The following is a 16,587-nucleotide window of genomic DNA, read 5'->3' as shown; positions in this document are numbered from 1 at the left end:
ACAAAGAAAATCTGCAGTTGGATGCTCAAGCAAAAGATATCATCTGTTGCTGTCTATCAAAAGACATCTTTCTTCGATTCCAAAATCTCGACACAGCAAAGTAAATCTGGGATGCCATTAAAAATGCTCATGAAGAATTCATTACCAGAATGGATCCCCACACTCAAATGCTTCGTGCCAAGTTTGCTGGCTTCAGAAGTCTGCGTAAGGAAAGTGCTATGGAACCCACTGATCGATTGACAAACATTGTGGAAAGACTTCATCAACGAGGAGTGACTGATATCACCGATAGAGATTTTGTCAACAACTTGTTGAGCTCTCTTGATCCATCTTTCAACTCCATCATAGCAGAAATCAAGCAAAACCAGACTATGAAGAACTTCACTACATTGAGATGATGACGCCGTTGTCCATTCATGAAGAAAAGATGGAACTAGAAAATGCAGATCAAGAATCTTCTTTGGAAGGTGAAGGAAAAATCCTATCACAATATGGCAGTTCAGAGGAAGAAGAGGATGTTGAGAATTAACACACCATCACCAGAGAACTAGATATGCTAACAGAAAGACTGAGTGATCTCAGAAGACAATTTATACCTCACTAATGATGACAAATCCAACTTGCCTGAGACATCAAGAAGGTTATCTCCAAAAGAAATGAAGTGCTTCAAATGCAAACAATTAGGTCATCTCATTACAGACTTTCCCTGCTAGGAAGGAAAACCCAGTAATAGATGGAAATATCTTCACTTTAGTGGATTCAATCGAATGGATCGTCACACTAAGCTCTTGAAAAATAATGAACCTCCGTCATCTTCTTCGACGATACTAGTCATTGACTTAAATGCCAGAGCAATCACTGAATCAAACATGAAGAGAATATCACAGCTGAACCGAGCTTGTGCTGACTTGACCCTGGAATCTGAAGAGGAGGCAACAGACTCTGAATCTGATGATGAACAGCATCAAAGAATGATACGAAAGATCAATACTTTCGTCGCCTATAGAGCATCAAACAACTCATTCGATTCAAATACTGATGATGATTCTTCAAGTGATGATGAACAAATTGCATTCTGTATCATGGCAAAATCATCTAAGGATCAGCTATCAGCAAAACACCAAAAATCCATGAGTGGATATTCTCCTGAATACATTGCCTATGATAAACTCGTTAAGATTGCAAAATCTCAATATGATGAGCTTGCTATATTTCTGGAGGAAAATCTTAGGAAAACCGAAGGATTACTGGTCGAAGAGATGGAGAAGAATCAAAACTTGATGGAAAATCATGAAGCTTTCTCTTCAACTATTGATGATCTTTCCAACAAGTATGATTCTCTTTCAGCGGACTTCAAAAGTTTATTCTCTTAATAGGAAACAAGAACTCGAGTGACTAAAATATTCTCATGACGCACTTCTGAAAGAAAAAACTTCTCTCTTCGCCGAGCAATCTATTCGACTTCCTGATGATTTTGTGCCTCCTTGTTTAAAATGCTTAGAATGTAGTAATGCTGATTCTCATGCTGAAACTTCTAATGCTATCATTGAGAATATTGCATCTACTGAGAATGATATCACTAACCCCACTTCCAAGGAATTTCCTGTTGTTACTGAGGAAAATTGCAGGCTAAAGGACTTGCTTGAGACATGAATGCTAAGGAGCCTGAAAGGGCATGAAACACTCTGTGGTGTGCTCAAGAAGTCACTACTCTACAAAATCCTCGAAACGAAGGATTGGGTTTCGAAAGAAAACTCAATGTTGATGGAACCTACTTGACCCCTGAGCAATATCCTCGAACGACTTGGGTTTCTGCTAAGAGTAAAACCCTTGAACAAGAAATTCTTACCGGCTATATCCCACCTATTTCTGTTGATACTGACGAGTCTGATGACTCAAACTATAAAGTTTTCAAACAATAGAATGGTCAAGTTTTCACTCGATATGTTGGGACTAACTGCAGGTCAGGATCTCCCAAGAAGAAAATCTGGGTGAAGAACTGCATTATTGAAAATTTGTCTGTCACTGCTAACCTGACTATGTGGGGCAATTCCCTTCGAGGAAATGGTTATCGTTCATAGACTACTACAAAATCCCCCTCGAATGATTACCATCCAAACTTTCGTCAGAAGGAGTACATGCGTACTTCTTCAAATCACTATATTCATGTCTCTAGAAATAACTTCAATGCATATTCATATGACTACTCTCGAAGTGCACAGGTGTCTGGCAGATCTCGCCTAAAAATTACTCTTGCTCAGACGAAGCAAATGAGATCCTCATTGCCCATCAGATGTGGTTTGCGAAGAAGAACTGATCTTTTCTTGCAGGAAAATCACCGAGGGATATCTCACGCTCATTATAAGCCATGAGGTCAATTATTGTTGGTGCCTCGTTCTCGATGTTTCCTCGTTCGGTTGTCTCTTACTTTTTCGTTGTAATTGTGTTTTTCTCTCGTTTGGCTGAGTGTTCTGTTTTGGACTCTGTTCTTTCTCGTCTGCCTTGTGTTTTCTATCATAAACATGCAATTTGATCTGAAGAAGATTTCAATCCGGCGTCCTCGGTCACGAATGAAATCAACTTTGAACATTTCTCTGTTTTGGTGCTTGCCCTTCTTCAAACCCTTGGGCCTTTAGTTTAGTTACCGAGATTTTCGTAGGAAACGGCTGACACGTGCCCATGATCTCACGATCGTGATCTCATCCGTTGAATGTGGAACGTCCCATGTTTTTTCGTCCATAGATCTCGGAGGAAGCGGTTTCGCCTTCGGGCTATATAAACCCCCCTCCAGGTGTTTTCTTCCCTTGTTCCTTCTCTGTTCATCCTCTAACCCCCCCTCTCTCGCTCTTCGTCCGAGCCCGAGTCGAAGCAGCGCCGCCATCGCGTCGCGTGCAACTCCGGTGAAGCTTGGCCGTTGTTTGTCACGCCAGTGTGGTACTTCTTCCTCGCATTGCCATAGTCGATCTCTGCTGCCAAGTAGGGCGCACAGATCTAGAGCTAGCCCTATCTTGTCCTTTGTTCTAGGGTTGTTCTTACCGACACGATTTCTCCTGCTTTATTTTCTTGTGGTAGATCTCTAGGGCTCTCTAAGTTATAACTAGTGCTGTTTGTAGTTTTGCCTTGTGCTAGTTATCCTTGATCTAGTGTTCATGGGTATTCTCTCGTAAGATTAGATAGGTTGTCACTTTGCCTGGGCATGTTGCAGATCTATCAACGATATCTTGCATTCATACATATATACAATGGATTCCTTCGCTGCTTCCGAAAAACTGATGTTTTCAGTCAAAAATTGCTTGTGTGCATGTTTGTGACCCCTTCCGGTTTTTCCCTCGCCTTGTTGTTTTTCTCTCAGGAGTGGTCATGGCTCTTAGTTCGGAAGAGCATTCTTGGTCCAAAGAAGAAATACCTCAGTTGTTGCGTGTGGCTGAAAGAGCCAAGTTAGCTGGTGAAAGAAAAGCATCTAAGACGCCAAAGATTTTGAAGAAGAAACATGAATCCGAGTCTGAAGACGAAGAAGATGATGATATTCCCTCAGCTCATAGTCAGCCCGAGGATGATCTGATCACCGATTCCAAGACCTTATTCTCTGATGGAAATCCCAAGAAGGGTGGTCGTCGAAGAGAAAGAAACACTGCTGCTGAGATGTCTGATCAAGAGACTTATAAAATGCCGCCCGGTGTTGAAACCGCAATCAAGAGGAATAAACGACTTCAAAAGACTCACCGTCACTGGGCAAAGAAGTGGTTTAATTATGAGAATGTTTGAAGGAAATATCAGATCTTGTTTGCATTCACTCCACCATGGAATGACAGTATTGCCGAAGGCTTCCTAGGCCCAAATGATGAAAAAGCAAGGCCGCCTCCACCTGCAAATGCTCATGCTAACTCATTGAAAACAATTGCTGATTTTTTTCGAAGAAGTGGAAAAGCGAGCCAAGGCTACAGCCAAGCGCGAGGCCAAGGATGTGGAGAAAAATCAAATCGAGCATAAAAATGTTGACTTGACTCAGCTAGATGTGCAAGAGAAGAAGGATAGGGCTTCTGTCCGAAAGGAAAAGAAGAAGAGGAAGTCTATTTCCCCTCGAGCTTCGAGAAAGAAATATGTTGCCCGAAAATGAAAGAAGGCAACTTCTTCCAGATCTGATGATTCTTCTGATGATAATGTTGCCAAATAAATTCCAATGTATGACCAATGAGCTCTTATGGACAAGCCGTATCAAACTCCCTCACCATCTATGGTTTCCCCTCCATTGAGGATGTCACCCAGACTTGCAGCTGCTCCTATCTCAAATAAACCTTCGGGTTCTGCCGCCCCGTCTGCGAAGAGAAAGATTTTTCCCAAAGAAAAAGCCTCCTACTTCTATTAAGAAAGCCAAATCAAGTGTTCTTGCTCCCACAAAGGAACTGAAGTATGACTTTGACCATATCACTGATCTCGTTGGAAGTGCTACCTATGATACAAAATCAGATGATTTGGGCAGTTTGGGTCTTCCTGTTGATGTTACCAAGCTGGTAGCAAAAAAATTCACAGAACTGAGAGAGATCACCAAGGAACTAAACCAAGATGTCGAGGATAAGAAACTGCTCGAGCAAATGAGCAAGGATGCCAGCACTGATTCTGAAAAGAGCTGAACAAGGAGATTCTTCAGCTTACCAAAGCCCTCACTATCATGAGGAATAATAAGATTGAATGGCACTCAAAGCTGAAGGTGGATGTTTCTCAGCTTTGTGATTGAAGAAATGATGAAATCTAACGTCAAGCAGATCTTGCTCGACGAAGGATACTGGAAGAGAAGTGTCAGAAAGCTAAGGCAAGAGCCAGCAAACCGAAGGCAATCTCAGATCGCCGCATTCAAACTGTAGGAACTGATGGTCCTGTTGACTCAAGTGCTCCACTGCAGCAAATACCAGCTTCCCTCTTCATGAGTAAGAAACCATGCAACAAGCTGAGCCTGCGGTAGTTATCATTCCTACCCCTGCTACTCAAGAACCTGATGTGGTGGATATTTTTCTGAACAACACGGACGAAGAAAATGTCGTGCCCGAGGAGCAAGTCTCTGAAGAGAAAGTTGACGAGGAGATTGAGGTTGAGAAGGCGGTTTCATTGCCTCTGAAGAATATGGAAGTTGAGCCCTTTGGATCCACCAAGAAGGATGATAGAGTTGAGGGGGAGCAACATGCTTCCCGACGAAATACCACCCCGGTCACCTCATCTGGTGCTCCTACCCAACAACAACAACAACAAAGCCTTCAATCACAAACAAGTTGAGGTAGGCAAGAGGTGAAACCCATAAGATCTCGCAACCAACTCATGGCTCTGGCACATATATAGCAAGCTTCCATGCACCCCTGTCCATAGCTAGCTCTTTGGTGATACTCCTATCCTTCAGGTCTATCTTAACGGACTCCTCCCATGTAAGATTCGGTAACCCCGCCCTCTCTTGACATTCTCCGCACGCTTTAGCCGTCCGCTATGCACTGGAGCTTCTGGAGGCCTGCACTAAATATGCCCAAACCATCTCAGACGATGTTGGACAAGCTTCTCTTCAATTGGTGCTACCCCAACTCTATCTCCTATATCATCATTCGGTACTCGATCCTTCCTCTTGTGGCCACACATCCATCTCAACATACACATCTTCGCCACACCTAACTGTTGAACATGTCGCCTTTTAGTCGGCCAACACTCAGCGCCATACAACATTGCGGGTCGAACCGCCGTTCTGTAGAACTTGCCTTTTAGCTTTTGTTGCACTCTCTTGTCATAGAGAATGCCAGAAGCTTGGCGCCACTTCATCCATCCAGCTTTGATTCGATGGTTCACATCTTCATCAATACCCCCATCCCCTTGCAGCATTGACCCCAAATACTGAAAGGTGTCCTTCGGGGGAACCACCTGGCCATCAAGGTTAACCTCCTCCTCCTCACACCTAGTAGTACTGAAACCGCACATCATGTACTCGGTTTTAGTTCTACTAAGCCTAAACCCTTTCGATTCCCAGGTTTGTCTCCATAACTCCAACTTCCTATTTACCCCCGCCCGACTATCGTCAACTAGCACCACATCATCCGCAAAGAGCATACACCATGGGATATCTCCTTATATATCCCTTGTGACCTCATCCATCACCAATGCAAAAAGATAAGGGCTCAAAGCTGACCCCTGATGCAGTCGTATCTTAATCGGGAAGTCAACAGTACCGACATCACTTGTTCGAACACTTGTCACAACATTATTGTAAATGTCCCTTATGAGGGTAATGTACTTTGCTGGGACTTTGTGTTTCTCCAAGGCCCACCACATGACATTCCGTGGTATCTTATCATAGGCCTTCTCCAAGTCAATGAACACCATATGCAAGTCCTTCTTTTGCTCCCTATATCTCTTCATAAGTTGTCGTACCAAGAAAATGAAATCCATGGTCGACCTCCCAGGCATGAAACCAAACTGATTTTTGGTAGCACTTGTCATTCTTCTTAAGCGGTGCTCAATGACTCTCTCCCATAGCTTCGTTGTTTGGCTCATCAGCTTAATTGCACGGTAATTAGTACAACTCTGAACTTCCCCTTTGTTCTTGAAGATTGGTACTAATATACTCCGTCTCCATTCTTCTGGCATCTTGTTTGCCCGAAAAATGAGGTTGAAAAGCTTGGTTAGCCATACTATCGCTATGTCCCCGAGACCTTTCCACACCTCAATGGGGATACAATCAGGGCCCATCGCCTTGCCTCCATCCTTTTTAAAGCCTCCTTGACCTCAGACTCCTGGATTCGCCGCACAAAACGCACACTGGTCTCATCAAAGGAGTCACCCAGTTCAATGGTAGAACTCTCATTCTCCCCATTGAATAGCTTGTCGAAATACTCCTGACATCTATGCTTAATCTCCTCGTACTTCACCAAGAGTTGGCCTGCTCCGTCCTGATGCATTTGACTTGGCCAATATCCCTCGTCTTCCTCTCTCGGATCGTGGCCATCTTATAGATGTCCCTTTCGCCTTCCTTTGTGCCTAACCGTTGGTAGATGTCCTCATATGCCCGACCCCTTACTTCACCAACAGCTCACTTTGCTGCCTTCTTCGCCATCTTGTACTTCTCTATGTTGTATGCATTCCTATCCAGGTATTGGTGTCTGAAGCAATCTTTCCTCTCTTTAATCGCCTTCTGGACATCATCATTCCACCACCAGGTATCCTTATCTTCGCTTCTCCTTCCGCTGGACACTCCAAACTCCTCGGAGGCCGCCTTACGATTGCAAGTCACCATCTGCATCCACACATTGTCCGCATCCCCTCCTTCCTCCCAAGGGCCCTCCTTAATGACCCTCTCCTTGAACGCCTGAGCTACCTCCCCCTTGAGCTTCCACCACTTCATTCTAGCGACTTTGCACGCTTATCCCGCTGGACACGAATCCGAAAGCGGAAGTCAGCAACCACCAGCTTATGCTGGGGTACAACACTCTCTCCAGGTATCACCTTACAGTCTAGGCACGCACGCCTATATTCTCTTCTCGAGAGGATGAAATCAATCTGGCTAGAGTGTTGGCCACTACTAAAAGTCACCAGATGTGATTCTCTCTTTCTAAAGAGGGTGTTAGCTACAATCATGTTGTAGGCTAGAGCAAAGCTTAAGACATCTTCTCCTTCTTGATTCCTGATGCCATAGCCAAAGCCCCCATGCGCCCCTTCAAAACATGTGTTAGATGTACCCACGTGGACATTGAGGTCTCATCCTATGAAGATCTTCTCAGTCGGTACACTCCTAACCATGTCTTCTAGGCCTTCCCAGAACTCCCTCTTGGTGTTCTCATTGTGGCCTACTTGCGGGGCATACGCGTTGATAACATTGAGAACCAAGTCCTCAACTACCAGCTTGAACAGGATAATCCGATCCCCACGTCTCTTGACGTCTAGGTTAATCATGTTCCTGGTTCTATGGCTTCACAGCCAAAACAGGAAAAAAGGAAAGCTGAAGAGCCCATGGCCCACAAACAAGAAGTATCACCAGTTGTACCACCAGTTTTTCCTGAAGAGACCGAAGGAGAAGCGGTTGTGACTCAAGTGCCCGCAGAAGTTGTTGTGCCTCCCACTGTTGTGAGTTCACCGAAAGAAAAGGCCCTAGTGCTTAATAGCCACAAAGCTGCTGAAGGAGTTCCAGCTAAGGAAAATCAAGGTCACACTAGTGCACCATTGCCATCTGCGTCGAACAAAGTGAAAAGGCCCCTCATTCCACTAAAGCCTATCGATGAAAATGCTCCAGCATCTGATGATATTCAGCCGATGGAAATTAGCGATGAAGAAAACCGAACAAATCCCCAGGAATCATTTCCTCAGTTTCCTGCTGAGTATGGACCAAATGGTCCTGTATTGAGTCAAGAGATTCATCTTTTGAAGCTAGCCTTCTTTGGGGTCAGCCCTTATGAAGGAAAACAAACCTCACTGTCACCCAGGTTTTGGACTGAAGAGCAAGCTGTTTATTATGCTCGGATCCTGTTCGACAAGAATAGAATTTTCAATCACAAGATATTAAACTTCGCTGAGCTCAAAGAAATGCCCTATTTCCTTCATGCGATTGAGCAAATTGAACATGCCCTCCTGAAAGGATTCATGCGTTTCAATCATGGTTGGAATAGAGAAGTTATCCTTCAGTTCTATGCCATGTTATATATCTCAGGAGATCTTGGAAATACCTCAACCTGGATTCTCGAGTGGATGACTGGCAGATAAAAGATCAAGTGCTTGGCTTATCAGTTTTGGGCTATGATAAATCTTCCTCGGTGTGAATTCAAAAAAGATAGAGAGCACATGCTGCATTTTTGGGAAGTGTCCGAAGCACAACTCAACATTCCGATGGATCCCAACTTGATTGGCCACAAATGCATTGATGTTGATCCCAAGAAGATGGCCTATGATAACAAAGTGATGTTTCACATTCTGTGCAATACTCTCACGCCAACGAACATACCAAATTCCATCAATGGTATTGTGGGAAATGCACTTCTGGCCATCCCTCAAGGAATTAAGTTCGATATTCCTGATCTTTTCATTCGCAATAGGGCGTGTGCTGCTAATAGCCCCCAATCATTGAAGCCATATGCTCCATGGATTATGTACGTAATTAAGCAATTCACTAATGAGAAATTCTTCAGGACTTACATTCCCAAAGTTTTTATGCCACCAGTACGCGATACTCTCCGTATGGTGAGGGTATTGGAAAAGGGAAGGAACCTATTGATGCTACTGGCACTGCATCTGCGCCCGAAAATGCACCTGAGGTCAAGAAAGCCAGGGTTGAAATTCCTCCAAATGAAAAATCCATCTCTTTATGAAATTTCCATTCGCACATAGCAGGCAGTCGAGAGCCACATAAAGCTGGATCCAAAGGAAAAACTGGAGTTGATGACTGAGCTGAATTTACTTCACAATCATACCTGCCAAATTCTTTTGCATGAGAAGGAACCAAAGAAGCGCTCATGGACTCTTCTCAGGCAACATTATTCTCGCAAGCAGCTAGGTGCCTGAGGAATCATGAAGGATTACGACAACCTGGACTTGATTGATGTTCCCCGCGTCCGAAGACAAACTCCAGTGCTCCCACAGTATTCTGCTTCAACTGATGTGTTGTTTGTCGGCCATGATGATGAAATTGAAGACACTGCTGGAACACTCATATCCAAGCCAGATGTTCATCGCACCAAGTCATCCAGAGCACATCCTGCCACTCCTGCTTCTGCCTCGACCATTCCTTGCTCGTCGGATTCTGATTCGTCGAGTGGTTTTAATTCCGATTCCGAGGACTCTCCCACATAGTAGTTCCTCGTATGTTTTCTCATCCTTTTTGACACTTGTTGACAAAAGGGGGAGAATTATATCGAGTGATAGTTTATCGGGGTATTTGCAGGGTGTTTTTCATTCGCCGTTTGGTTTTCCCTCGAACAATTTGCTTGATGAACTTAATTAACCGCTTGTGGTGTTGAAACAATCATCGCCATGTAATGTTAATAACCCCCTACTGTGCTATTTGCTTCGCACTATCTGTTTGCAGGTACCATCGAAATTTTCCCTGAAATGTTTTATACTCGATACTTATCTATCATGCAGGGAAAGTGTTTGCTATACAAAGAGGACATGAAATCATCGTATGATGAACCATATCTGTCATGGTTGGATATGCTATGATTATTTTCCTTTGATTATCCTACCTTGCAAGAAAAGGGATGTCAGTGACTTGATAGTTGTTCTTATGACTGACGAAGTGTTTTCTTTTTCCTCGCAAACAAGTTGAGGTAGGCAAGAGGTGAAACCCATAAGATCTCGCAACCAACTCATGGCTCTGGCACATATATAGCAAGCTTCCATGCACCCCTATCCATAGCTAGCTCTTTGGTGATACTCCAATCCTTCAGGTCTCTCTTAACGGACTCCTCCCATGTAAGATTCGGTAACCCCGCCCTCTCTTGACATTCTCCGCATGCTTTAGCCGTCCGCTATGCACTGGAGCTTCTGGAGGCCTGCGCTGAATATGCCCAAACCATTTCAGACGATGTTGGACAAGCTTCTCTTCAATTGGTGCTACCCCAACTCTATCTCTTATATCATCATTCCGTACTCGATACTTCCTCTTGTGGCCACACATCCATCTCAACATACACATCTCCGCCACACCTAACTGTTGAACATGTCACCTTTTAGTCGGCCAACACTTAGCGCCATACAACATTGGGGGTCGAACCGCCGTCCTGTAGAACTTGCCTTGTAGCTTTTGTTGCACTCTCTTGTCATAGAGAATGCCAGAAGCTTGGCGCCACTTCATCCATCCAGCTTTGATTCGATGGTTCACATCTTCATCAATACCCCCATCCCCCTGCAGCATTGACCCCAAATACTGAAAGGTGTCCTTCTGGGGAACCACCTGGCCATCAAGGTTAACCTCCTCCTCCTCACACCTAGTAGTACTGAAACCGCACATCATGTACTCGGTTTTAGTTGTACTAAGCCTAAACCCTTTCGATTCCAAGGTTTGTCTCCATAACTCTAACTTCCTATTTACCCCCGTCCGACTATCGTCAACTAGCACCACATCATCCGCAAAGAGCATACACCATGGGATATCTCCTTGTATATCCCTTGTGACCTCATCCATCACCAATGCAAAAAGATAAGGGCTCAAAGCTGACCCCTGATGCAGTCCTATCTTAATTGGGAAGTCATCAGTGTCGACATCACTTGTTCGAACACTTGTCACAACATTATCGTAAATGTCCTTGATGAGGGTAATGTACTTTGCTGGGACTTTGTGTTTCTCCAAGGCTCACCACATGACATTCCGTGGTATCTTATCATAGGCCTTCTCCAAGTCAATGAACACCATATGCAAGTCCTTCTTTTGCTCCCTATATCTCTACATAAGTTGTCGTACCAAGAAAATGGCTTCCATGGTCGACCTCCCTGGCATGAAACCAAACTGATTTTTGGTAACATTTGTCATTCTTCTTAAGCGGTGCTCAATGACTCTCTCCCATAGCATCATTGTTTGGCTCATCAGCTTAATTCCACGGTAATTAGTACAACTCTGAACTTCCCCTTTGTTCTTGAAGATTGGTACTAATATACTCCGTCTCCATTCTTCTGGCATCTTGTTTGCCCGAAAAATGAGGTTGAAAAGCTTGGTTAGCCATACTATCGCTATGTCCCCGAGACCTTTCCACACCTCAATGGGGATACAATCAGGGCCCATCGCCTTGCCTCCATCCTTTTTAAAGCCTCCTTGACCTCAGACTCCTGCATTCGCCGCACAAAATGCATACTAGTCTCATCAAAGGAGTCGCCCAGTTCAATGGTAGAACTCTCATTCTCCCCATTGAATAGCTTGTCAAAATACTCCTGACATCTATGCTTAATCTCCTCATCCTTCACCAAGAGTTGGCCTGCTCCGTCCTTGATGCATTTGACTTGGCCAATATCCCTCGTCTTCCTCTCTCGGATCTTGGCCATCTTATAGATGTCCCTTTCGCCTTCCTTTGTGCCTAACCGTTGGTAGAGGTCCTTATATGCCCGACCCCTTGCTTCACCAACAGCTCACTTTGCAGCCTTCTTCGCCATCTTGTACTTATCTATGTTGTATGCATTCCTGTCCAGGTATAGGTCTCTGAAGCAATCTTTTTTCTCTTTAATCGCCTTCTGGACATCATCATTCCACCACCAGGTATCCTTATCTTCGCTTCTCCTTCCGCTGGACACTCCAAACTCCTCGGAGGCCACCTTACGAATGCAAGTCACCATCTTCATCCACACATTGTCCGCATCCCCTCCTTCCTCCCAAGGGCCCTCCTTAATGACCCTCTCCTTGAACGCCTGAGCTACCTCCCCCTTGAGCTTCCACCACTTCGTTCTAGCGACTTTGGCACGCTTATCCCGCTGGAACAAATCCGAAAGCGGAAGTCAGCAACCACCAGCTTATGTTGGGGTACAACACTCTCTCCAGGTATCACCTTACAGTCTAGGCACGCATGCCTATATTCTCTTCTCGAGAGGATGAAATCAATCTGGCTAGAGTGTTGGCCACTACTAAAAGTCACCAGATGTGATTCTCTCTTTCTAAAGAGGGTGTTAGCTACAATCATGTTGTAGGCTAGTGCAAAGCTTAAGACATCTTCTCCTTCTTGATTCCTGATGCCATAGCCAAAGCCCCCATGCGCCCCTTCAAAACCTGTGTTAGATGTACCCACGTGGCCATTGAGGTCTCCTCCTATGAAGAGCTTCTCAGTCGGTACACTCCTAACCATGTCTTCCAGGCCTTCCCAGAACTCCCTCTTGGTGGTCTCATTGTGGCCTACTTGCGGGGCATACGCGCTGATAACATTGAGAACCAAGTCCTCAACTACCAGCTTGACCAGGATAATCCGGTCCCCACGTCTCTTGACGTCTAGGTTAATCCTGTTCCTGGTTCTATGGCTTCACAGCCAAAACAGTAAAAAAGCAAAGCTGAAGAGCACATGGCTCACGAACAAGAAGTATCACCAGTTGTACCACCAGTTTTTCCTCAAGAGACCGAAGGAGAAGCGGTTGTGACTCAAGTGCAAGCAGAAGTTGTTGTGCCTCCCAGTCTTGTGAGTTCACCGAAAGAAAAGGCCCTAGTGCGTAATAGCCACAAAGCTGCTGAAGGAGTTCCAGCTAAGGAAAATCAAGTTCACACTAGTGCACCATTGCCATCTGCGCCGGAGAAAGTGAAAAGGCCCCTCGTTCCACTAAAGCCAATCGACGAAAATGCTCCAACATCTGATGATATTCAGCCGATGGAAATTAGCAATGAAGAAAACTGAAAAAATCCTCAGGAATCATTTCCTTTGTTTCCTGCTGAGTATGGCCCAAATGGTCCTGTATTGAGTCAAGAGATTCATATTTTGAAACTAGCCTTCTTTGGGGTCAGTCCTTATGAAGGAAAACAAACCTCACTGTCACCCAGGTTTTGGACTGAAGAGCAAGCTGTTTATTATGCTCGGATCCTGTCGACAAGAATATAATTTTCAATCACAAGATATTAAACTTCGCTGAGCTCAAAGAAATGCCCTATTTCCTTCATGCGATTGAGCAAATTGAACATGCCCTCCTGAAAGGATTCATGCGTTTCAATCATGGTTGGAATAGAGAAGTTATCCTTCAGTTCTATGCCATGTTATATATCTCAGGAGATCTTGGAAATACCTCAACCTGGATTCTCGAGTGGATGACTGGCAGATAAAAGATCAAGTGCTCGGCATATCAGTTTTGGGCTATGATAAATCTTCCTCGGTGTGAATTCAAAAAAGATAGAGAGCACATGCTGCATTTTTGGGAACTGTCCGAAGCACAACTCAACATTCTGATGGATCCCAACTTGATTGGCGACAAATGCATTGATGTTGATCCCAAGAAGTTGGCCTATGACAACAAAGTGATGTTTCACATTCTGTGCAATACTCTCACGCCAACGAACATACCAAATTCCATCAATGGTATTGTGGGAAATGCACTTCTGGCCATCTCTCAAGGAATTAAGTTCGATATTCCTGATCTTTTCATTCGCAATAGGGCATGTGCTGCTAATAGCCCCCAATCATTGAAGCCATATGCTCCATGGATTATGTATGTAATTGAGCAATTCACTAATGAGAAATTCTTCAGGACTTACATTCCAAAAGTTTTCATGCCACCAGTACGCGATACTCTCCGTATGGTGAAGGGTATTGGAAAAGGGAAGGAACCTATTGATGCTACTGGCACTGCATCTGCGCCTGGAAATGCACCTAAGGTCAAGAAAGCCAGGGTTGAAATTCCTCCAAATGAAAAATCCATCTCTTTATGAAATTTCCATTCGCACATAGCAGGCACTCGAGAGCCACATCAAGCTGGATCCACAGGAAAAACTGGAGTTGATGACTGAGCTGAATTTACTTCACAATCATACCCGCCAAATTCTTCTGCATGAGAAGGTAGCAAAGAAGCGCTCATGGACTCTTCTCAGGCAACATTATTCTCGCAAGCAGCTAGCTGCCAAAGGTATCATGAAGGATTACGACTACCTGGACTTGATTGTTGTTCCCCGCGTCCGAAGACAAACTCCAGTGCTCCCACAGTGTTCTGCTTCAACTGATCTGTTGTTTGTCGGCCATGATGATGAAATTGAAGACACTGCTGGAACACTCATATCCAAGCCAGATGTTCATCGCACCAAGTCATCCAGAGCACATCCTGCCACTCCTGCTTCTGCCTCGACCATTCCTTGCTCGTCGGATTCTGATTCGTCGAGTGGTTTTAATTCCGATTTCGAGGACTCTCCCACAGAGTAGTTCCTCGTATGTTTTATCATTCTTTTTGACACTTGTTCACAAAGGGGGGAGAATTACATCGAGTGATAGTTTATCGGGGTATTTGCAGGGTGTTTTTCATTCGCCGTTTTGTTTTCCCTCAAACAATTTGCTTGATGAACTTAATGTACCGCTTGTGGTGTTGAAACAATCATCACCATGTAATGTTAATAACCCCCTACTATGCTATTTGCTTTGCACTATCTGTTTGCAGGTACCATCGAAAGTTTCCCTGAAATGTTTTATACTCGATACATATCTATCATGCAGGGAAAGTGTTTGCTATACAAAGAGGACATGAAATCATCGTATGATGAACCATATCTGTCATGGTTGGATATGCTATGATTATTTTCCTTTGATTATCTTACCTTGCAAGAAAAGGGATGTCAGTGACTTGATAGTTGTTCTTACGACTGACGAAGTGTTTTGTTTTTCCTCGAGTGCATTGAAAGAAGCCAAGTATAAGATCTTTTGTCAATGACACTCATACGAAGAATTACCTTACCTCCCTCCAGTTTATTCTATGCTCTGATGCATATCTTCAGGGGGAGCATGTTTTATCTTTGTAAATGTCTCTCGTCCATTATTATCCTTCGCATTACATCTCACTCATTATCTATCCTCCCATGTGATCTATTTTGTCAACTGTCGTCCAAAAAGGGGGAGATTGTTGGTGCAATATCATCCTACCTTGTGTTTTGGAGATTGTTGACAGAAACAGGTATGGAGTGATTTGTTTGCTAGTGCATACAAAGAGAAATAATCCATACATAACCGAAGAGAATGTTGTCTTTGGTGCTAGTTCGAGGAACTTCATCGAAGTATATTTGCACTGCAGATAAGATTGAGCTATATCTGATGACGTTATATGGATGATGTGACGCCCGGATAATTAAGCTACACTGAAACTCTGCTAATGATGCCACGTCACCTCCGTTACTATTGCTAATCTCTCGTTAGTTCAAAACTGGTTAAAAATTCAAATTCAAAATATGGCAAACAACAAAAGTTTTCAAACATTGAAACAAAAATGTCGGTGGGTGCCAAATATTGCACTCGTAATTATTGTGGAGAAAACTCATTTTTAGAAAATGCCTAAATATTTTACAATGATTTAAAACAGAAAAGAAAATAAATAAAAAGAAAAAGTGAAAAGAAAACAAAAGAAAAGAAAAACAAAGAAAAGCCCCCCCCACTGGGCTAAGGCCCAGCCAGCAGCCCAACCGGGCCACCAAGCTAGCCCACCCACTCCCTTAACCCCCTGGAGCCCGTAACCCTAAATCGTCGCCCCCACTTTCCCCCACTCGCTCTCTCCCTCTCCCCCCACCACTCTCGATCCCATCTGGATCGGGGTGGGGAACAACCGCCCGACACCGTCGCCGGAGGCCACCCCGCCGGAATGCTCCGCCGTCGCCGGAGCCCCTCCTCGCCGGACTGCCTCCCCCATGTCGCCGTCGTCTCTGACTTGCTCCCCGCGCCCCACTGCCCCGAGCCCTGCTACCCGCGGTGAGGCCCCGACCTCTTCTTCCCCTGAACCTGCTGCTGCTACGCTGCGAGCCGCCCCTCCTCCCCTGCGCCCGTGTGCCGCTGCGCGCTCCCGCCCCACGCGCGCGCGCGTCCGCGCCTTCCCGCGCCGCGGCCTCCACCCCGCTCAGCCGCTCACGCCTCCCTGCCTCGCCCCACTCCCGTAGGCTGCTGCTGCACTACTCCGCCCGCGCGTGCACGCTCACGTCGTCGTTCC

Source organism: Triticum aestivum, chromosome 7D (assembly GCF_018294505.1).
Source record: "Triticum aestivum cultivar Chinese Spring chromosome 7D, IWGSC CS RefSeq v2.1, whole genome shotgun sequence".
In the NCBI taxonomy this organism is placed as follows: domain Eukaryota; kingdom Viridiplantae; phylum Streptophyta; class Magnoliopsida; order Poales; family Poaceae; genus Triticum; species Triticum aestivum.
This window is presented reverse-complemented; position numbering follows the sequence as displayed.